This window comes from Apium graveolens, chromosome 7 (assembly GCF_009905375.1).
Source record: "Apium graveolens cultivar Ventura chromosome 7, ASM990537v1, whole genome shotgun sequence".
In the NCBI taxonomy this organism is placed as follows: domain Eukaryota; kingdom Viridiplantae; phylum Streptophyta; class Magnoliopsida; order Apiales; family Apiaceae; genus Apium; species Apium graveolens.
In genome coordinates, this window is record NC_133653.1 from 63,428,721 (window position 1) to 63,453,891 (window position 25,171).

Consider the following 25,171-nt stretch of genomic DNA (forward strand, 5'->3'; position numbering starts at 1 on the left):
GTGCTGTGTACAAATACCAGAGTTTAATTCTAGCATGCCATTTTCATTTCCAAATCCACTGTATAACTCACTGGTTCCGTTAAGAGAATCACAAAGCCAAATCAGATACGTACGGATATGTAAAGACAGCTGATGAGGCTATCAATACCGGACGGCTCCCACTGCCATCCCATATACTTGTTCCGGAACTCAGAGACTAGCTAGGTCTGTGACCTGCTGGACTAATCGGTTATATAATGCGCGCAACTGAATTAGCCTCTTACGCCACCTTAATAGGCCTACTCTGGCCCCTATGTATCCCATATCTGATCGTTTTATCCAGTTTTCAAAACATTTGTACCTATCTCATTTTCAAAATCATTCATTTTACCAGCACACATATAAAATCCAGTTCGCAAATTATTTCATCCGAGATAGGTATCTTTCGAAGTTACTTTTCCCCAAAACAATTTGAAAACAGTGATTTATAACTATAGGGGATACATAACTTAAAACTTTTCTGTTCCATTACGAGAATAAAATGTTTAGCTATTAATATATATTGAACCATGAAAGAATGGTCAGGGGTACTTGCCTTCCAGAGCTTACGACTATCTCTGATTGACCTTGGACTGACTTGGACACTCGGCTTTATCGCCTTACTATCAGACTATCCTGGATCTGACTTCAACACTCAGGTCCTTCGCTTGGAACCTCGCTGCGCTTGAGATCATCTCCAAAAGCTCACCATCATTCCAAGATGGCAGGAACCCTCTCTCCTTAACAATAGGCTTCGCAAGAAGCCTCGCGTACTCCTCCTCAGCCTCGAGAGTAGAAAACATGGGCCTCACACCACTCAAAGTTGAAGAATCGCTGGCGCTGCTATCGACTTGAGTTCTTTGTCTTTTGGGTGCCATGGAAATTGATTAGAGAGAATAAGAGTTGTGTTTGAGAGAGAATTTGTGTTTGAGAGTTTGTGAATTAGTGAAGAAGTTTGTGTATGGGGTGTATGTATATATAGGTGGTGAAAAGAAAATTAGACATGGAATAGAAGTGGGATTTGATTATGGGAATAATGGGAGTAATGGGTTTGATTTGGAGAGGGAATTATGGGTTGTGGGGGAGTAAAATTCGGTTGGGAATTGATTTTGGGACAAAATTCCTGTTTTCCCCCCTTAAACTGCCTTTTATTTTTTTCCAAAGCTGGGACACGGCGCGGGCGTAAGCTGGGACGGCGCGGGCGCGCGCTACTTCTGCCAAACCGGCGCGGTCGCGCGCTGTAACAGAGCAGGCGCGCGGTGTTTCTGTGTAAATGGCGCGGCCGCGTGCTAAAACAGCGCGGGCGCGCCAGGCTTCTGTAGTCAGTATTTTTCCATTTTTTTGTGATTTTCTCTTTTCTTCTTTCTTCCTCTACTTACTAATGTACAACAAACTTGGATTGCCTCCCAAGAAGTGCTTCTTTTACGTCGCTAGCTCGACGTAGAATCTTGAGATCAAGTGGACAATAAAACGGCACTAACCACCTCGTGGTTTGCCGTGTTACCATAATAATGCTTCAACCGTTGACCATTTACCTTGAATGCTTGGCCCGGATCATTCTCAAAAATTTCCACCGCTCCATGTGGAAACACAGCTTTGATTATAAAGGACCCTGACCATCTTGACTTCAACTTAGCAGGAAAAAGACAGAGACGAGAGTTGAATAAAAGAACTTGTTATCCTGGCACAAATTTCTTGAGCACTAGACCCCGATCGTGCCACCTCTTGACTTTCTCCTTATACATCTTGTTGTTTTCATAAGCTTGAAGTCGAAAATCGTCAAGTTCATTGTTAGTCCCTTAACAATATACAAAGAATTACAAAAGGGGGGTTGAATGGAATTCTTGAACCTTTTCTTAAAATAAAAAATGTTCAAACTCGAATACAAATATAAGTGTTTTGATTAGCACAATGCGGAATAAAAGCTTACGTGAATCAAAACATAAGTAATTAAAAACAAGAGTCTTTAAAAACTTTCTGGTGGATTTAAACAATTCCACCAGAGATATATATTATATCTAGAGAATTTCTGTGTGCAAGAATGCTCACAGCTGCTTACAAATTTGAACTACTGAGAATATAGAGAAATGCTAATAATTCTGCGTACAAATGTTTCTCACTTTTTGTATCTCAGATCTTCGTTTCTATTTTCTACTTCTTGATTTATATAATACCAAGATTACAAAGTCAAAAGACAGGATCATTATAAAAACTATCAGGTCTAATGCTTTATTACTTTGTTCTCTATTACCTAGTTAATAGGCTTCCTCATTCCATTTGCATGCATCCCGACGAATATGACCAGTTGTCACTGTCAACTGATGTTTGAATTCTTTATCCATTGGGTTCATGATCATCCGTCGGATTGTTGATCATCCATCGGGTTGTTGATCATCCGTCGGGTGCTTTGTAGTTTATCCATCGGGTAGCAATCAGGCACTTGACTTCATTGCACTTATGCAGAATTACAAGACATCATCTATGTACCATTAATTAACCTATTCTGCATATCTAGTTAAAGTCCACATGACTTATATGCTACTACAGACTCTATACAAAGGTGTATGCAGAAATGTGCTACAGACTCATTATTACATAAGCTACTCACTCGATGGATAATAAATCATTATCCGTCGGGACTATAGATTTATCTGTCGGGACTAAAATTCTTATTCGTCGAGTGTTATATTATTTCACTAAATAAAATCTACTTAGGTGTTTTGTTTGTGAAATCATCAAGTACACAACATATGCACAATAATCTCCCCCAATTTATGTCTACCGGAATTGTAGCCATAAATTAAGAGACACTTGATGATAACAAAACACCCTAAACATACATCTTTAAAAGAAAGTAGATAATACTGAAAGTGCTTCAAGTAATCAAAATGTACAAAGTTTGGCTCACAGTCATTTCAAGATGCTCCTCTATCCTGAGCAGATTTTTCTAGTTTCTTGAAGGTCCGGATCTTCTTCCAAGCTTTCTGTTGTTTTCATCAATCTGATTTTGGAGCTGCCTGTGGAATTCCAGTTCATCAGATTCTGAGAGATTTAGCTTTTCTTGCATTTCCAATAGAGTCCCATTGCTGGAGATGTTCAGTTGGTCTTCTAATCTGAAGAATCTTCTCACACCTTTGTCATCCATGAACTCCATCAGCCAGTAGGGCCTTAGATGCACTCTTCTCCCTGTGTATGGGAAGATTAGAGTCTTTGGGAGTGCATCTTTAGCTCTAACACTCCTTAGTTCTTCAATCTTCTTCAATACTAGTCTTCTTACAGTGACATTGAACCCAAAGTTCTTCTTGAAGGATGAATAAACTTTAATCAGTACAGCTTGGCTCTCTTGAAGAATCCTGTGAAGTGGCCACTGAATCTCCTTTCCTCCTTTGTACTTGAACACTAACCTTTCAGGTAGGTTTCTGTATGCATCAATTCCCCTCACTTCATCTAGTTCATCCAGATAGAGGTTTAGATCAGAAAATTCTTTGATGTCACACAAGTACAAGTAGTCTCCCTTATTGACTTTGGGCTGAGCTTTGACTACAGATTTGGATTTGAGAGGTGACAACTTCACCTTCTTGACTGCTCTTGACTTTGTCCTTTTTGGCTTGCTAAGGATTGGTAGACTGAAGTCAGGAATTGGTATGTTATCCCATTCTATTGGCTCATCCTTGGGCACAATAGGTTCACCATGAATATTCCCGTAGGGATCCACCACCCTTATATCTTCAAATACCACAGAGGGCTTTGATGCTTGAGTTGTGGTTGGTGTGGGTTCCTTAGGAAATTGATCTCCCAATTCCTTGTCAACAATATCTAGTTTCCTTTTTGTTCTTTTAGCCAATTATTTCTTCCTTGGAGATTTCTTCTGTTCTTCAACTTGCTCCCTTGATTCAGTGGCTTCAGATGGTTGAGAGGGAATTTGTTGAGATGAACTCACAGCCTGTAGCTTGGCCAAGATAGCAATCTGCTCTTTCTTTTGTTTAGCCTTCTTTGCATCTAGAATAGCTTGCTTCTTTTCCTGCTTCAATCTGGCTTTTTCTTCTTTATTTGCTTGAGCAAATTGAGGATGTCCAGCTACCACACAAATTTCCTTCCCATTTCTGAATATCTTAGCAATCCTCTTTTTAGAAGCTAAATCAGTTGGATCTTTGTAGAAAACAATTGATCTTGACAGAAGCTTCTTCTCATCAGGCTTGGGTGTCTCATACACAATATCCAAGGGGTTCTTCAAGGATGATTTTGAATAGTTTACCCTTGGTTTAAGAATCATTTCAGCCTTTGGAGACTTGATGCAGGAAGATTGTCCTCTTTCCAGATAATTCATTCTCATCTCATTCACACTGATTTGCTTGACTTGAGAGTGATGGATGGCTGACTTAACTGGCTCCTTGAAAAGTTGGAACTTCTTCTATATCTCCTCATCAATCTTCTCCTAGTTGATCAAACTCAACTTTTCTTTCTCAGCAACTTTCAAGTTTGTTGCTGCTACCTGAATCAGATCTATACCTTCTGCAACTGGTGGCTTTGAGACAGTAATTGATGGCACAATTACCTTAGTGATTTGTATTTGAAGCTTCTCCCCCTCACTTGGTCCTTTCTCCCCCTTTTTGTTATCATCAAGTTGAGGAGTCAGGCCTTGTGCTTTAGCCAGTTGTATTAGAAGATTGGTCTGAGACTGCTGATTTTGAAGAATGGTGGCCACAGAATTTTCAATAACTTGAACTCTGTCTTCCAGCTTGGCCAGCTTATTTTCAGCATCTGATTCTCTTCTCAGTCTCAGTAACAGATCCTGCATGGTACCATATGGCATGACTGAATCCAGCTTCTCAGAATTGTAGGTCTTCAAGTCAGCTATATCCTTTTTGAGTTCATCTACACTCAGATTCTGTCTTAATTACTGTAGCTTCATTAGATGTAGAGAATCTAGGTGACCTTGAAGAATAGCCTTGGTACCAGCATTTGAGCTCTTCTGAATGGCCTTTTGGATAGACATGATTTATTTGACCAAGGATACATTAAATTGTCTTGGTGTGGACTCCTTTGTCAAGGCCCATTCAGGTAAATCTGGAATAGAACTTGGGCCTTCATCTCCCCCTAAGTTCATGCTTCCATCAAATGAAATAGAGTCATCATCATTAGAATTTATTCCAAATTCCTCAGATGGCTCACCAGCTGTAGAAGGCATTAAATTGACAGCAGCTTTATCCCTTTGTAGAGATTCTGAAGTATGCACCAGATTTAAAGTCTTTTCTGCCTCCTCATTGCCCTGAGCAGCCAACAATTGATAGGCTGACACAGGATGAGTAAAAGTGTCAGCATCCAAGGAAATGTTATCAATTACAGCTTTGTAATGTTGCTGAAATTGTCTTTTCTTTTCAGCATCATCCACAATCATTAACTCATGAGGAATGGCTGGATCAGCCCTTATACCCTCTGTACCTGCTTTTCTCTCATGTTCTCTCTTTTGTTGTATCAGGGTCTTACCCTGGCTCCCCACCCTCACACCCTCACCTTCACCTACTAAGGTGGGACTCCTCTCACTCCCTTTTACCAATCCTGAAGAAATGGATTACAGATTTTCACTCATTTCCTCTCCTTTTTCCTGGGAGCAACCCAGACTCTCACTCAAAACACTCTGCTCTCTCAATCCTAAGAGTGATTGTACAACAACTAGATCTTCTGCACTTGAAATAATTGAAGTTTGAAGCTGTGCAGAGATACCCGACGGATGAGTGATATCCATCGAGTGAGTGGTTTTGCTATCCGACGGAAAACTGCTGTTAGGCTTATCCGTCGGGATACAATTACTACTCGACGGATGAGAAATATCCATCGAGAGGGTAAAAATGAATGAGATGGGAATAGAAACTATTGTTGACTCTGTGCTGATTGAAGATATTTTAGGCACAGATGACACAACAGTTCTTGAAAGAATTGGCAAGTGAGCCAACAAATCATCTAAAAATGATGCTCACTTGCACTAGATTTTGGCTTCCCCAACAGAGTTAAAGAAGGGCAATCAGGAATTGATGTGTGTATCATATCCATATCCAGAGAATTTATTGGTGAGTATGGTGTGTGAGGTGCTTCTATAACTAGAGATTTTGGCTGTGACTCCACATTTATTGGAGCCACATCAAATTGAACTTGAGAAGGTACAGTGACTGTGTCTTTTGCACCAGTTTGTACTGTGTGTGTACTCTGTGCATCCCCAAATGTTTTTGATTTCTTCTTTCTGGCATAAGCTTGGGGTGAGCTTGTGTCCCTAACCCTCTTGGCCTGTGCTCTTGGCTGAGAGCTTTGTTCAATAACCACATCCTTTTGGGAGGATGCAGCTAGAAGTGAGCTTTTGTCCTTTTTAAGCACTGCAGTTTGTTGGGAAACTACAATGTGGCTAGGTTGGGATTCACTCAACTCTCCAACCTTATTCTTGGGGTTTCTTTGATGTTCACCCCTTCCCTCACCTGAGTTTCCCTCCTTCACACTCCCCTCTTTTGTTTTTGTGGATTTTTCAACTGGCATCTTTTGAGAGATACCAGAGGGGGTTTTCTTTGATTTAGATTTGGAAATAGTAGTAGGTTTGGAGGCTTTGATAGGCAACTGTTTGGTCATTGGCACAGTTTCCATAGCTACTCCTGAATTCAAAGAAATAGTAGAGGTTGGAATAGTTGTAGGGATGGATGAACTTACCTCACTTACCTGAGGTGCCTGCATTACAGGAAAGTAGAACATTGGCATACCCTTGTGATGGTTGGCCCTGTTCAGATCTGCAATAATCCTCCTCTCTTGAACCCAACAATCCAGTTTGTTTTAGGGTTCTCAAGAACTATTTCTTCACAGAGGTGGTTAGCCAATAACATAAAAAATCTGGCATAATAAATATTCTTCCCTCTTTTATTTAACTCTCCTAATTTATAACCTAACTCAAACAAGATAAGGTCACTGAAGTTATAAAATTTTTCTGTAACTAGCATGTATAGCATGTTAAGCATGGAAATGTTCACTGAATCAAAATTACTGATTTTTCCAGAGAAAACTTTTGTAACTACATCACACATGAAACTCCATTCCTTCCGAAGACCCATTCTCCTAATATCACTCATTTTAGAAGTGGAAAGTGCATAGTGAATGGAATTAAGCATATTGATAATATCAGTGTCAGTGTGTGGTGAAGTCACATTGTTATCAGGTATTTTGAAACATGCTTTTATCACATCACTATTGATACAGAATTCTTTACCTTTAATGGTTAGAGTGATGGTCTTATCTGTAGAGTTGTAGGTAGCAGTGGTCCACATCTCTTCAACAACTTCACAGAAGATTGTGGGTGATTCTAGCATGGCATAATTGAGCTTGCAATTCTTCACAAAGTCCATCATCTTGTGGTAGTCCTCTGATTGCTAAATACCCTTATTGACCAATGCAGTGAAATTGTTCTTCTCATAAATGAACCCAGTTTGAGACATAATCTTTACTACAGGTGCCATTGTTAGAGAATGAAAGCTTGAAGAGAAGGAGAATAATTGCTTGAGAGAGAATGAAATAAAAGCAGTTGAATTTGAGAATGATAAAAGAAAACAATTGCAATGAAATAAGTTTTTATACTATCTCAGAAATAACTGATAAAAATAATAAAGTAAAATAAATTAACCAATAGAAATTGCCTAAAATAGCCGCTTAAAAATAAACTGTAAAAATTCCACCCATTATCCATCGTGTAATGCTTACAAACTGTAAGTATACTCGATGGATAATGTACAGGGAATTAACGGCTGAGATTAAGACAATTCGACGGATGAGGATAAACTGTTATCCGTCGAGTTTTAAAAGATTCCAGAAAAGTAATTGATTTTCATTAGCAAATAGTATATCGACGGATGACTAATCTCGATGGATAAGGGTCATCCGTCGAGATGTAAATTTTGACTTGGCCAAAATTTCATTTTAGACCTAAAAATCAACTAAATTTCTTGCTACATGACAACTTGCAAAATAACTCAGATAAATTTAAGAGTAATTAAGCATACCTAACTCACTTACCAACCTTGAAAAGGTGGACTCATCCAGTGGCTTGGTAAAGATATCTGCAAGTTGCTTCTCACTTGGAACAAAATGTAGTTCCACAGTACCATTCATTACATGTTCCCTTATGAAATGGTACTTGATATCTATGTGCTTTGTCCTTGAATGTTGCACTGGATTTTCAGTGATGGCAATTGCACTTGTGTTATCACAGAAAATAGGAATTCTCTCAACTTGCAAACCATAGTCATCAATTTTTCATCCATAAAATCTGTGCACAGCAACTGCCAGCAGTAATATATTCAACTTCAGCTGTAGAAGTAAAAACTGGATTTTGCTTTTTACTGAACCAGGACATAAGCTTGTTTCCTAAAAATTGACAGGTTCCTGTTGTACTCTTTCTATCAATTCTACAACCTGCATAATCTGCATCTGAATAACAAGTTAGATCAAAACCAGAATCTCTAGGGTACCAAATGCCAAGGTTTGGTGTTCCTTTGAGATATCTAAAAATTCTATTAATAGCTATCAAGTGAGACTCTCTAGGATCAGCCTGAAATCTAGCACATAAACATGTAGCAAACATTATATTTGGCCTACTAGCTATTAAGTACAGAAATGAGCCAACCATGCCTCTATAACTTGAAATATCCACAGACTTTTCAGTAGTGTTTAATTCAAGCTTAGTTGCAGTGGCCATGGGAGTTTTTGCAGATGTGCAATCCATTAGATCAAACTTCTTTAAAAGATCAAAAATATATTTAGTTTGACTAATGAATATTCCATCACTAACTTGCTTAACTTGTAAACCAAGAAAGTAAGTTAGTTCTCCCATCATACTCATTTCATACTTACTTTGCATCAATTTGGCAAACTTTTTGCAAAGTTTCTCATCTGTAGAGCCAAAAATAATACCATCTACATAAATTTGAACAAGTATACTAGAGCCATTAACATTTCTGAAAAATAAGGTTTTATCTACAGTACCTCTTGTGAAGTGATTTTCCAAAAGGAACTTTGATGAAGTGTCATACCAGGCTCTAGTGCTTGCTTCAGTCCATAAAGTGCTTTCAGAAGATAATAGACATACTCTGGAAAATTTGGATCTTCAAAACCAGGAAGTTGACTGACATATACTTCTTCCACCAAATCTCCATTCAGAAAGGCACTTTTGACAACCATTTGACAGACCTTAAAATTGGCATGGGCTGCATAGGCTAAGAAGATTCTGATGGCTTCAAGTCTTGCAACAGGTGCAAATGTTTCATCAAAATCTATTCCTTCTTGCTGATAATAGCCCTTAGCAACCAATCTAGCTTTGTTCCTGACTACTATGCCATTTTCATCCATCTTGTTTCTGAATACCCACTTGGTGTCTATTGGATTCTTTCCTTTAGGCTTGGGTACCAGCTTCCATACATTATTCCTTTCAAATTGGTTTAGCTCTTCCTGCATAGCTAAAATCCAATCAGGATCCAACAAAGCTTCTTCTACCTTCTTTGGTTCTTCCTTTGACAGAAAGCTGTTGTATAGACATTCATCCTGAGTTGCTCTTCTTGTTTGAACTCTAGAAGAAACATCACCAATGATAAGATCAAAGGGGTGATCTTTTGTCCATTTCCTTTGTTGAGGTAGATTAGCTCTAGATGAAGAGACCTCATGGTTTTCTTGATGTGTGATTCAGTTTTGATTGCTAGAAACTCCCCCTGAGTTTGTGGATCTTTGATTTGAGATAGGGGAATTTTCTATAGGTGATCTGTCTTGACCTCCTACTCCTTTTGATAACCCGACGGATGGTGAATTTTGAGTACCGACGGATGAGGCAGGTTGTCTTCCGACGGATAACGCAGATTGCCTTCCGACGGATGAAGCATTATGCAACTCGACAAATATTGAGTTTTGTGCTTCATTGGTAGTAGATTTGTCTGCATTATCCTTAGACACTGTTTCTTGATCACTTTCATCATCACTATCATCACTAACCATCTTCACATTGTCGAATTTGAGGCTCTCATGGTAATCTCCATCTTTCAGTCCTTCAATCTTTTTATCATCAAACACAACATGTATAGATTCCACAACAATATTGGTTCTTAGATTGTAGACTCTATATGCTTTACTAACAGCATATCCAACAAAAATTCCTTCATCTACTTTATCATCAAACTTCCCATTTTGATCAGTTTAATTTCTCAGGATATAGCATTTGCATCCAAAGACATGAAGAAAGTTCAGAGTTGGCTTCTTATTCTTGAACAATTGATAGGGAGTCATGCATCTTGCTTGATTAACCAGAGAAATGTTCTGAGTGTAGCATGCAATATTTACAACTTCAGCCCAGAAATATGTTGGTAGTTTAGATTCTTCAAGCATTGTCCTTGCAGCTTCAATAAGTGATTTGTTCTTCCTCTCCACTACTCCATTCTGTTGTGGAGTCCTTGCTACTGAAAACTCATGCAGAATTCCATTTTCTTCACAAAATGCTCTCATGACAGAATTCTTGAACTCAGTTCCATGGTCACTCCTGATTCTTCTAACTTTGAAATCAGGATGATTGTTGACTTGCCTTATGTGATTGATGATGATTTCACTAGCCTCATCTTTAGATTTTAGGAAATATGTCCAAGAGGACTTTGAGAAATCATCTACAATTACTAGGAAAAATCTTTTCCTTGAGATGGACAATACATTGACTAGTCCAAACAAATCCATGTGAAGCAGTTACAAAGGCTCTTCAATTGTTGAATCAAGTTTCTTCCTGAATGATGCTTTGATCTGCTTCCCTTTTTGGCAGGCATCACACAATCCATCCTTTGAAAACTCCACTAGAGGAATTCCTCTTACCAGTTCTTTCTTTACCAGCTCGTTCATGGTCTTGAAGTTTAAATGGGATAGCTTCTTGTGCCATAGCTAACTTTTATCCTGACTTGCTTTACTGAGAAAACAAGTTACAGATTCTGCTTTAGTTGAGTTAAAATCAGCTAGGTACACATTTCCTCTTCTCACACCAGTGAGAACCACTTTGTTGCTTCTTTTATTAGTCACAACACAGGATTCTGAGTTGAAGGTTACTGAATTGCCTTTATCACAAAGCTGGCTGATACTCAAAAGATTGTGTTTGAGACCATCCACTAAGGCAACCTCCTCAATGATGACATTGTCCTTTGAAATTAAGCCATATCCCACAGTATAACCTTTGCTGTCATCTCCAAAAGTAATACTTGGGCCAGCTCTCTCCTTAAAATCTATGAGCAGGGTAGAATCACCAGTCATGTGTCTTGAACAACCACTATCCAAGTACCAAAGATTCTTTCTATTTCCCTGCACACATCAAAATCAAATCAAGTTGATTTTGGTACCCAAGTTTTCTTGGGTCCTGCCTTGTTAGCTTTCTTTTTCTGTTTCTTAGGTCTTATCTCATTTGACTTAGGAATTTCAGATTCATCCTTAGTCATTTGGATTGGACCTTTGAAACCATTCATTGCTACAAAATTTTCATGCATATTATGACTAACAGGAAATGGCATGCTTGGTGTAAACATGTTACCCCAGTAAGGCATGCTAAATGGCATTTGTTGTGACGGCCTCAACCCCGGGGTCAGGAGTTGATGTCACTAACAACAATACTAATAAACAACATAACCCAGCTTATTAATTATACATAATTTCGACCCCTTTACCAAGACCTTTTCCAGGTTTAAGTATGACTTAGGTTACAACCATCACAAAACCAACTTACTAAGGACAATTCAAACAATACTATCTTTATTCAGCAACTCAACAGACCCGCTTGGGTCCAACACAACTACCTCAGAGGAGCCTGACATGGAAGGAACTGGAACTCTGCCCGACTACCACCGAAGAATCCCCTAGATATCTGCAATACATATACAAAACATTGTTGCAAGGGTGAGCAATCAATTGCTCAGCAGTACCACTATATGAATAGTAATCAAAGACAGTTTATAATAAATAATTATAGGAATAGAAATCATAACTTAATATAAAACAAGTAAAACATGTATGAACTGGATATCAAAACTAGCATGCTCTGCAAAACCAAATCATTAGTTGTGTGCTGTGCATAAATATCAATTTCAATCTTAGCATGCTTCTTTCGTTTTCAAATCTTATGTCCCATCGCAGGACCCATAAAACCATTTGTCCCGTTACGGGGACCCAAAATAATTTGTTCCGTTACGGGAACCATAAAACTTATCCCATCACAGGATCTATAAAACTTGTCCCATCACAGGACCTATAAAACTTGCTCAGATATAAAGGTATTGGATGATCCCCGGTGAGACAGCTGATCAGGCTATCCTATAAAACTTGTCCCAGAACTCAGAGACTAGCTAGGTCTCTATCACGCTGGGCTGGTGGTTATAATAGGGTGCGCAACCACTTCGCCTCTTATGCTAACTTCCAGGCCGTTACGGGCCTTCTGCGCACACTCATCCAATTATCTGATCATTTTTATCCAGTTTTCCAAATCACTTACCAATCTCTTGTCAAAACAATTATAACTAGCACATTTTCCAAAACATTTTCATTCTATTCAAAATTTTAGAGATAGGTATTTTCAGAAGTTACTTTTCCCCCAAAACACAAGTTAATAAAATAATTTGAAACCCAGGGGATACGTAACTTAAATCATTCTGTTCCAGTATGTAATTTAAATCAACAATTATTCATATATACTGAACCGTAAAAGATTTGTTCAGGGGTACTTGCCTTGCAGAGCTGTACAACTAATACCGATTGACCTTGAGCCGACACGGACGCTCAGACTTTAACGTCTAACCACTAGATTACCCTGGATTCGACTTCAACACTCAGGTCCTTCGATTGGAACCTTACTGAACTTGTCGACTGTCCACTAGGCTATCCAACGCCAACTCCTGGGCTTTCCGACTAGCACCGGAGAAACAAAGGCGGCGTCCGGAAACCGCAGAAACAGCAGGCGGGGAGGGAGGAAAATGGAAAGGAGGTAGAGAGAGAAGAAAGAGAGAGACGGAGAGTTACAGAGAGAGAGGAGAGATCGAGACTGGAGGGAGAGGGAAGTCGAGAGAGATTGATGGGGAGAAAGTGACATGAACTGAAAGATATAAAACGGGTTGAACCCGAATTTACAAGCCCTTACCCCTTTTTTTTCATATAAACCCCGCAATAAAATTTTATCTGACCCGCACTTTAACTATTTAATGAACAATTCACGGGTAATTAAAACCCGGACATTAATAAAATATTTTATAACATATCACAGATAATCAAAAGATAATAAAAATAGAATTTTCAAAATTTTAAAATAATTTTCGAAACACAAATGATACCCGTTTTTTAACGAATAAACGAAACGACACGCGGGTGAAATTAATCTCAAAAATTCCCAAAATAATTTTAAAATTCTCGGAATATTCCAAACTTAAATAAATATGAGTTTCATAATTTTTAAAGAATTTTGGAATTACATACGGATTTAACAAATAATTACAATTAGAAAATCATACATGGCTAAATAATTAAAGAAATGTTGATTTCTCAATTTTAAAAACTCCTAAAAATAATTAATAAAATTATGAAGCCATAAAATGATTTTAGGGATAACCCAAGTATTTATGGAAATAAATCCTGAATTAAATCACCTTTAAACACAAAAGTAACGTAACACAGCTTCACGACGAATTATACAATTAATACACGAACACCACAATTACACATAATCAATTAAAATATTAACAAAAAAAATATCCAGCTGACTGAACCCATACACATATTTTATTTATGTAATTATTTAATAATTACATATTTAAACAATAAAAATATACGAGTCGTTATATTTGTGGCATACTATATGCAGCATAATAATGATTAGGTGCAAATGGCATATTAGCAAACTGTGCATTCATGTTCAGTGTAGGCATATCATTAACAAGCATGGGCGGCATGGCATTCATGTTAGGAAATTGAGACTGAACAGACATGGGAGTAGGCATGGCAGATTTGCAATTAACAGATAAATGATTTACACTACCACACTTGACACAGATTTTTCTAGGAGCATATTTATCAGGTGTGTAATTATTGTGTTTGTTAATCCCTACTTTACCATTCCTATTGTTTTTCCTTTTAGTCTCTGTTTTTACCTCAATTTTCTCAAGTCTGTCACTTAACTGTTTGACAGTCATGTGACCAACATTAGCCTTTTTCCCTTTCTTAACTTGACTTGACTCTCCTGAAACAAAGTTCTTGGAAACAGACCCATACTTCTCATTCAGCTTAATTAGTTTGGATTTGCTAATGGGCTTGCTCACAGCCAACGGATGAGGATTTTCATTATTCGACGGATAACACTTTTTGTTATCCAACGGATAGTCCTCATCATCCGTCGAGTCTACATCTGTTAGCAGTCCATCTAACAAATTAGGTTCTAGTTTCTCTTTGTTCTTTTTCCAGGCTTCATCACAGAAAGACTCAATTCCTTGAACATTGGTGATTTGAGCATGGACATCCCTGGATGCTTTCCATGCTTTAATCACCTCTTGTTCATGCTCGAGCTGCTTCTTCAAAATCTCTTCCTTTTTCAAGGACTCGGTTAATTCCTCCATGGCAATCTTACACTCAATTCTTAATTTCTCAAAATCAATAAACTGAGACTCAAGCACATTATTCCTCTCACTTAAAAATAAATTGTTTTCTTTGATTTTAGCATTTTCTTTAGTAAGAGACTTAAGTGTAATACGCAAATGATATAATTCTGTAGACATGTCATTTATGGCATCATTACACTCAGCTTTAGATAAATGTGCAAGGTTTGTAGTAATTACCTGATTGCTTGAGGAACTTGTCTCTGTCTCATCAGACTTGGCCATTAGGGCTAGATTGACATAGCTGACATCTTCATCCAAACCATCTGCTGCCCAGTCATTTTCTTATGTAATAAAAGCCCTTTCCTTTTGTTTGAGTAGATCAAAGTATTTTTGCTTGTAATCCACAGACTCAAACTTTTTCTTACTGGAATCTGACTTCCTACACTCATTGGCAAAATGCCCTGCCAAGCCACATTTGAAACATTTGAATTTTGACTTATCCACCATGTTTCTAATTGGCTTGGCTGCTCCAAAGTTCTTCTTGAACTTGAACTTGGCAAATCTCCTGGAAAGAAATGCTAGGTGCTCATCAATGTCCTCCATGTCATCTTGGCTCAATGAATCTTCACTTTCTACTGCAAGCCCCTTGCCCTTGTTCTCACAGACCTTTGAAGTTGATTCAACAGCTTCCATCTTTACTTCCTTCTCCTTTTCTAACTCAGCAACTAGTGCAATGGATTCTCCTTTCTTCTTTCCTCTATCCATCCTTTCATCCTGCTCTATTTCAAGCTCATAGGTTTTCAGGATGCCTTACAGTCTCTCCAAAGTAAACTCCTTATAATCTTGTGAGTTTCTTAATGAGACTGTCATTGGTTTCCATTCCTTTGGAAGAGATCTAAGGAATTTCAGATTAGAGTCTTTAGTCTGATAGACTCTTCCATGCAACTTAAGAGCATTTAGTAGTTTTTGAAACCTACTAAAAATGTCAGTGAGAGACTCACTTTCCTCATTGTGAAAATGCTCATATTGCTGAATCAAGAGCTGCATCTTATTTTCTCTAACTTGCTCAGTGCCATCACAGATTAACTGTATGGTATCCCATACTTCCTTGGCAGTTTTATAGTTGATAATGTTGTCAAACATGTCTGCATCAACTCCATTAAACAAAATATTCATGGCCTTTTTATCCTTCCTGACTTGTTCAATGTCATGATCAGACCATTCATGCCTTGGCTTGGGAACGGATGGCTCGTTTCCTGTTGCAGCTCTCATTGGAACATGAGGGCCTCTTTCTATGCAGTCCACATAGGCCTCATCTTGAGAAAGCATATGAAGATGCATCTTTACCTTCCAATGATGGTAATTATCTTTATCTAGAAAAGGAATCTTGACTCCAACATCCTTCTTGTTCATCTTGTTGAATTGTTTTAATCTTTAAACTCTTTGTAGATTAAGAGCTTGCTCTGATACCAATTGTTAGTCCCTTAACAATATAGCAAGAATTGCAGAAGGGGGGTTGAATGGAATTCTTGAACCTTTTATTAAAATAAAAAATGTTCAAACATGAATACAAATATAAGTGTTTTGATTAGCACAATGCGGAATAAAAGCTTACGTGAATCAAAACATAAGTAATTAAAAATAAGAGTCTTTAAAAACTTTCCGGTGGATTTAAACAATTCCACCAGAGATATATATTATATCAAGAGAACTCTGTGTGCAAGAATGCTCACAGCTGCTTACAAATTTAAACTACTGAGAATACAGAGAAATGCTAATAATTCTGCTTACAAATGTTTCTCACTTTTTGTATCTCAGATCTTCGTTTCTATTTTGTACTTCTTGGTTTATATAATACCAAGATTACAAAGTCAAAAGACATGATCATTATTAATACTATCGGGTCTAATGCTTTGTTACTTTGTTCTCTATTACCCAGTTAATAGGCTTCCTCATTCCATTTGCATACACCCCGACGCATGTGACCAGTTGTCACTGTCAACTGATGTTTGAATTCTTTATCCGTTGGGTTCATGATCATCCATCGGATTGTTGATCATCCGTCGGGTTGTTGATCATCCGTCGGGTGCTTTGTAGTTTATCCGTCGGGTAGCAATCAGGCACTTGACTTCATTTCACTTATGCAGAATTACAAGACATCATCTATGTACAATTAATCAACCTATTCTGCATATCTAGTTAAAGTCCACATGACTTATATACTACTATAGACTCTATACATGTATGCAGAAATGTGCTACAGACTCATTATTACATAAGCTACTCACTCGATGGATAATAAATCATTATCCGTCGGGACTATAGATTTATCCGTCGGGACTAAAATTCTTATCCGTCGAGTGCTACATTATTTTACTAAGTAAAATCTACTTAGGTGTTTTGTTTGTGAAATCATCAAGTACACAACATATGCACGACATTCATTTAACTGAAGCATCCTCTTCTTTCTAGCTACATCCAAGTCCAGATTCAATTTCTTCAAAGCCCAATATGCTTTTCGCTCGAGCTCCACAGGCAAATGACACCCTATATCATAAATCAACTGAAATGGAGACATTCCCAATGGAGTCTTATATGCTATTGTATACGCCCAAACAGCTTTATCAAGCTTCAAAGACCAATCCTTCCTTGATGGACATACCACTTTCTCCAAAATGCACTTGATCTCTCTGTTAGATACCTCAGCTTGACCATTTATCTGAGGATGATAAGTCGTAGCAATGTGATGATTCACATTACACCTTTTCATCATAGCAGTGAAGTTGTGATTGCAAAAATGTAACCCCTCGTCACTGATTATGACTCTTGGAGTTCCAAACCTTGTGAATATTTGCTTGTGAAGAAAATTAAGCACCACTTTCACATCATTTGTTGGCAACGCCTTAACTTCAACCCATTTCGACACATAATCAACTGCCAACAAGATATACTGATTGTTACAAGATGAGACAAATTGCCCCATGAAGTCAATTCCCCAAACATCGAAGACCTCAACCTCAAGAAGCATATTAAGAGGCATCTCATCCTTTTTAGACATATTACCCACACGTTGACATCGATCACATTTCAAAATGAACTGATAAGCATCTTTAAAAAATGTTGGCCAAAAGAAACCTGCTTGAAGAACACGAGCTGCTATCTTTTCTCCATCATAATGTCCTCCATAAGCCGTTGAGTGGCAATCTCGTAAGATCCCCCCCCCCTCCATTTCGCTGTAAGAAATACATCTCCTGATGATTTGGTCACCTCCTTGGCAAAAAGAAACAGCTCATCCCACATATACCACTTCACCTCATGAAGAAACTTCTTTCTTTGAGCATAAGATAAGTCGGGAGGCATGATATTACTCAAAAGATAGTTCACAATGTCTGCAAACCATGGTTCTTCTTCTTGCACTCCAAACAGCTGCTCGTCGGGAAAAGATTCATTTATCAATGTCTTGTCCAATACAGTAGCATTAGGATTCTCTAAACACGAGAGATGATCAGCAACTTGATTTTCAGTTCCTTTTATGTCCTTGATCTCTAGTTCAAATTCTTGGAGCAAAAGAACCCATCGAATCAATCTAGGCTTCGAGTCCTTACTTGAGATGAGATATCAAATGGCGGCATGATCAGTGAAAACTATCACCTTAGTCCCAAGTAGATAAGATCGAAATTTCTCAAAACCGTGGACAATAGCCAAAAGTTCTTTCTCCGTAGTAGTGTAATTCAGTTGAGCACCATTTAAAGTCTTACTAGCGTAGTAGACTACATGAAATATATTGTTCTTTCTCTGCCCAAGAACTGCTCAAACTGCATAGTCACTTGCATCACACATCATCTCAAAAGGCTCATTCCAATCAGGTATAGTTATGATAGGTGTTGTGATTAAACTCTTCTTCAATGTCTCAAAAGCTGCAAGGCACTCGTCATCGAATTTAAAAGGAACATCTTTCTCTAACAGACTGCACAAAGGCGTTGAAATTTTTGAGAAGTCCTTGATGAAACGCCTGTAGAAACCCGCATGACCAAGAAAACTGTGAATCTCCTTGACAGAAATAGGTGGAGGAAGATTCTTAATAATCCCCGCATTGGCCTTGTCCACCTCTAGACCCTTATTAGAAACCTTGTGCCCGAGAATAATGCCTTGACGCACCATAAAATGACATTTCTCCCAATTCAGAACCAGATTGGTCTTTACACACCTCTTGAGAACGTGTCCCAAATTCTGCAACCATTCATCAAAAGAATCTCCAAAGACTGAGAAGTCGTCCATGACCACCTCCACATTCTGGCCAATCATGTCAGAAAAGATGGCCATCATACATCTATGAAATGTGGTTGGTGCACCACACAGACCAAAAAAAACTCGTCTGAAGGCGAAAGTACCAAATGGACAAGTGAAGGTAGTCTTCTCCTGATCTTCTGGAGCGATACAAATCTGATTATAACCCGAATAGCCATCCAGAAGACAATAATACTCATGACCAGCCAACCTGTCAAGCATCTGATCAATGAAGGGCAATGAAAAATGGTCCTTCCTATTGGCTTTGTTTAGCTTCCGATAGTCCATGCAGACTCTCCACCCCATGACTGTCCATGTAGGAATAAGCTCATTCTTCTCATTTGCTACCACAGTAATTCCACCTTTCTTTGGCACACATTGGACCGGGCTTACCCATGAACTGTCAGAGATAGGATAGATGATCCCTGCATCTAGCCACTTCAGAATTTCCTTCTTCACTACCTCCTTCATTATAGGATTAATTCTTCTTTGCTGCTTGACTGTAGGCTTGCTACCTTCCTCTAGCAGAATTTTATGCATATAGTAAGAAGGGTTGATCCCCTTGATGTTTGTTATACTCCATCCAATTACCGACTTGAAATCTCTCAGAATCCTGAAAATCTTTTCCTCATCACTACCTGAAACGTCATGTGCAATAATAACAACCAGAGTAGATGCATCACCTAAAAATGCATACCTCAAATGCTCTGGTAAAGGCTTAAGCTCAAGAGATGGAGCTTCCTCAATAGAAGGCTTGAGGCGTTTAGGATCTTTGTTCAATTCCTCCATTCCAAGAGATTCGAAAGGCATATCAATCTTCCTTTTCCAGGGAGAAGCATTCAAATACTACAACTGCTCTTCATCTTCGTCATCTTCACTGTCTGAATTTCTCAATAACGCCTTCTCTAAGGCATCGGACCTTAGCAATTGATCAACTTCCGATGTGACCACCAAATCGACCAACTCTACTTTTAAGCACTCCTCATTATCAGAAGGAAATTTCATAGCACTGAACACATAAGAGGTTACATCCTGATCCAGCACTCGCATTATAAGCTCACCTTTCTGCACATCGATCAAGGTTCGACCAGTTGCCAAGAAAGGTCTTCCCAAGATTATGGGAATCTTCTTATCCTCCTCAAAATCAAGAATTACAAAATCAGCAGGAAAGATGAGTTTATAAACCTTGACCAAGACATCCTCCACAATACATCACGGATATGTAATAGAACGGTCGGCCAACTACAAAGTCATATAAGTTAGTTTGGGATCAGGTAAGTCCAACTGCTTGAAGATTGACAAAGGCATCAGATTGATGCTAGCTCCCAAGTCACATAAGCATCTGTCAAAAGACACTTTTTCAATAGTACATGAAATAATAAAGCTTCCTGGATCTTTAAGCTTTGGAGGCAACTTCTGCTGTAGCACAGCACTGCATTCCTCCGTGAGAGCGATAGTCTCTAAATCATCTAGCTTCACCTTTCGAGATAGAATACCTTTTATAAACTTTGCATAACTAAGCATCTGCTCGAGAGCCTCAGTGAAAGGTGTGTTTATATGATGTTTCTTGAACACCTCCAAAAACTTCTCAAATTGCTTGTCCAGCTTTTTCTTCTGCAACCGCTTAGGAAAAGGCAGTGGAGGGTAGATCTGTTTCTCCCCTGTATTACCCTCAGGCGGAGTGTGCTCAATAGTAGTCTTCCTTGGTTCCACTTCTTCATCCTACTGCTTTGCTTCTTTCTCAGCCCCAGCTCCTTTAGTCAACTCTTGAGTTTGTTCGGGATTCGTAACCTTCCCAAACCTCAAAGTGATTGCCTTTACCTTCTCCTTAGCTTCCTTTTTTTCTGGCACTTCAGTGTCACTAGGCAATGTACCGGGCTGATGATTTAGCAAGGTATTGGCAATTTGCCCAATCTGATTTTCCAAGGTCTTGATATCAACAGTTTGACTCTTGCACATAAGCTTCAACTCCTCTAATTCAGATTTTTCATTAGCTTGTTACCGTTGGAGTTGTTATCTTGGTGCATATTGTGCTTGCTAAAAACCAGGGGTTGTAGTGCTTAGCTGGATACTGCTGATAAGGCTGTTGAACCGCATTCTGAGCGTTGCTCCAACTGAAATTAGGATGCTTGCGGTTGTTAGGATGATAGGTGGCTGGCACAGGTTGCTGCGATCACTGGAAGTTGCTCACGAACTAAGCTGATTCACTAGAAATTGCGCACTTATCAGTCTCATGGGCACCAGCAGAAAGCTCACAGACACTAGTTATTTGATTAATTCCATAATTAGCCAAAGTGTCCACCTTCATTGTTAAAGCCTTAAGTTAGGCAGCGATAGCAGTTCCTGTGTCCAACTCCAGAAATCCTGCTACTTTCCCCTGAGTCAGTCTCTGGGAAGGATTCTGGTACTCATTTGCAGGCATTAGTTCAATAAGTTCATAAGCTTCATCATAGCTCTTAGCCCACAAAGCTCCTCCTTATGTTGCATCAAGCATGGGCCTAGAAGTAGGACCCAATCCATTGTAGAAACAGTTGATAATCATCCAATCAGGCATACCATTATGTGGGCACTTTCTTAGCATCTCCTTATATCGATCCCAAGCCTCACACAGAGATCCTCCAGTTTGCTGCGCGAACTGGGTAAGGGCATTCCTGATTGCTGCAGTCTTCGCCATGGGGAAGAATTTAGTGAAAAACTTTTGAGCAAGATCTTCCCAATTTATGATAGACCCTGCTGGTAGAGAGTGTAACCAGCACTTAGCTTTTTCCCTCAGAGAGAATGGGAAGAGTCGTAGCTTGATAGTGTCTTCAGTCACATCATTGAATTTGAAAGTATCACAGATCTCGATGAAATCCCTGATGTGCATGTTGGGGTCTTCAGTAGGAGAACTCCCAAACTGAACAGAGTTCTGTATCATCTGGATCGTGCTTGACTTGATCTCAAAAGTGTTAGCCCTGATGGCTGGTCTGATGATGCTATAGACTGAATGTCATTAATCTTAGGCTTAGAATAGTCCATCAAAGCCTTCAGATTTTCTGCTTGATTACCCATAGCTACTACAATTGGCTCTTCAACTTTCTCTTCTTCTTCTACCTTCTTTTCTTACTCAAAAACTTCCCTACGAACTACCACAAGTTCTTCCTCGGCTTTATCCAGTGTTCTCTTACGAGTACGCGAACGCGTATGCATACACCCTCGCTAGAGTACCTGAAACCAGACAAGGAACAAATAAGTAACAATGTCCGAGTCAATGAACTTTAACGACCACTGATAGAGAGCTCATAAACTATAAATTAACACTGCAGTCCCTGGTAGCGGCGCCAAAAACTTGTTAGTCGCTAAACACGCGCTAATAATACACGCAAGTATACGAATTCACAAGTAGTATTGAATCTTTTCTAGTTCGTTCCCACAGAGACTGTATTGGTTAACTATCTAATTTATGCACCTAAGCAACAATGTATGGTTATTATCCAATGCTAAGACGATAACAAATTGAGATTGTTTATAACTAAGAATTACGCTAATAATTATAACTACGAGAATAAGATTGACTGAATTGATATATATGACAAACATGGGATTCTAACTTCATTAAATACTTTATTCAATAGCCTTATTATTCTTAACCTTAGCATGCAATGGCGATGACACTAATCAGATAACACGAAACTGATAAACGCCAACTTTCGTTACACGAGTACCATTCTACCAGACATCCACAAAAGAGATAGAAGCTGAATAGGCACACATTATATTGAGACCCTATATGTCTATAGAATTTGACAACATAACGGTTTAAGCACGAGTTATCTATCTTGATTACATAGGGAAAGTAAGATGGTTAAAATTACCTACGAATCATGCATGACACATACATGAACCTATACTAGCATGGCAAGTTCTAAATCCTTAAATTCACTTTCGCTTCATTAAGAATTAACATACTATCTTATAAGTTCACGACGCTCATAAGACGAATACGCACAATCAATACTAGGATATCATACAATCACCACATACTAAGGCATCAAACAATTTAACTAAAAAAATCCTTAAATAAATCCGCTAGAACCCCACGATAACGATTAGCCCATAATCGGACTCGTCATCAATGTGGGTTCCGATAAAAACATCATATAACAAACGTAGTCTTTATACGAATAAATAAAACCAAGTACAAACAAGAGTATAGGTTCAGCAAAACAAGAAACAAGCATCCAAATTACAACTCAAAATAAAGATTCACAAGAATAAACTAGATCATCTTCGCCTTTGTTGAATTGTGCTAAAGGTCTCTTGTCATCTTCTCCTTGCGCTCTGGTCCATCTTTGACTTGTTACCTATTAAAAACGACCTAATATAAATATATATAGCAGCTCTCAATAATCTGGAAGCTTCCCTTTTAAAATTGTAATAGAAACAGGATTCTGAAATTCGGCCTCCGCACGACCGCGCGCTATCACAGCGCGGGCGCGCCGTCCTTCTGGGAAAAACTCAGATTTCTTCTTAAAACTTTCTGCTTCGAGTCGGCTTTCCACGAGCTTTTATTCCAACACCACCTGGACACCAAATTAGCACCAAAATAATGTTAATTCACCTGATTACCTAAATAGTGCCTGAAATGCAAAAACACTAGAAAACACATTAAAACACATAATAACTTGAGTACAAATACACCAATTCAAAGCTTATTAGAGCATAATAAAGTGTCATAAATGCCGCTCAACAAGCTTAAAGATCCAGGAAGCTTCACTGTTCCGTGTACTATTGGAAAAGTGTCTTTTGACAGATGCTTATGTGACTTGGGAGATAGCATCAATCTGATGCCTTTGTCAATCTTCAAGCAGAGTGACTTACCTGATCCAAAACTGACTTATATGACCTTGCAGTTGGCCGACCGTTCTATTACATATCCGTGAGGTATTGTGGAGGATGTCTTGGTCAAGGTTGATAAACTCATCTCCCCTTCTGATTTCATCATTCTTGATTTTGAGAAGGATAAGAAGATTCCCATAATCTTGGGAAGACCTTTCTTGGCGACTGGCCGAACCTTGATAGATGTGCAGAAGGGTGAGCTCACAATACAAGTGCTGGATCAGGATGTAACTTTTAATGTGTTCAATGCTATGAAATTTCCTACGAAAAATGAGGAGTGCTTAAAGGTGGAGTTGGTTGATTATGTGGTTACTTCAGAACTTGATCAATTGCTAAGGTCTGATGCCTTAGAAAAAGCCTTATTTGGAAATTCAGATAGTGAAGATGACGAAGGTGAAGAAAAATTACAATATTTGAATGCTTCTCCCTGGAAGAGGAAGATTGATATGCCTTTTGAATATCTTGGAATGGAGGAATTGAACAAAGCTCCTAAACACCTCAAGCCATCTATTGAGGAAGCTCCCACTCTTGAGCTTAAGCCTCTACCTGAGCATTTGAGGTATGCATTTTTAGGTGATGCATCTACTTTGTATGTTATTATTACATATGACCTTTCAGGTAGTGACGAGGAAAAGCTCTTGAGGCTTCTAAGAGAGTTAAAATCGGGCAATTGGTTGGACTATAGCAGATATCAAGGGAATCAGCCATTCTTATTGCATGCATAAAATTCTGCTAGAGGAAGGTACCAAGTCTACGGTCGAGCAACAAAGAAGACTTAATCTGATCATGAAGGAAGTAGTGAAGAAAGAAATTCTTAAGTGGCTGGATGCAGGGATCATCTATCATATTTCTGACAGTTTATGGGTAAGCCCAGTTCAATGTGTGCCAAAGAAAGGTGAAATTACTGGGATAGAAAATGGGAAGAATGAGCTTATTCCTACAAGAACAGTCACAGGGTGGAGAGTTTGCATGGACTATAGGAAGCTAAACAAGGCCACTAGGAAGGATCATTTTCCTTTGCCTTTCATTGATCAGATGATTGATAGATTGGCGGGCCATGAGTACTACTATCTTCTTGATGGCTATTCGGGATACGATCAGATTTGTATCACTCCAGAAGATCAGGAGAAGACTACCTTCACTTGTCCATTTGGTACTTTCGCCTTCAGACGACTTTCGTTTGGTCTGTGTGGTGCACCAGCCACATTTCAGAGATGTATGATGGCCATTTTTCTGATATGATTGGCCAGAATTTGGAGGTGTTCATGGATGATTTCTCTGTATTTGGCGATTCTTTTGATGAATGCTTGCAAAATCTTGGATACGTTCTCAAGAGGTATATTGAGATCAATTTGGTTCTCAATTGGGAGAAA

The 25,171-nt window shown here is 38.7% G+C and overlaps 1 non-coding gene across 1 annotated transcript; it reads left to right on the plus strand.

The window, feature by feature from the left end:
* The first annotated feature begins 21,472 nt into the window (after nt 1-21,472).
* LOC141676369 (small nucleolar RNA R71) lies at nt 21,473-21,579 on the plus strand. The gene has a single exon (XR_012556963.1). It is a non-coding gene; the product is annotated as a small nucleolar RNA R71 (small nucleolar RNA).
* Nucleotides 21,580-25,171: the final 3,592 nt, after the last annotated feature.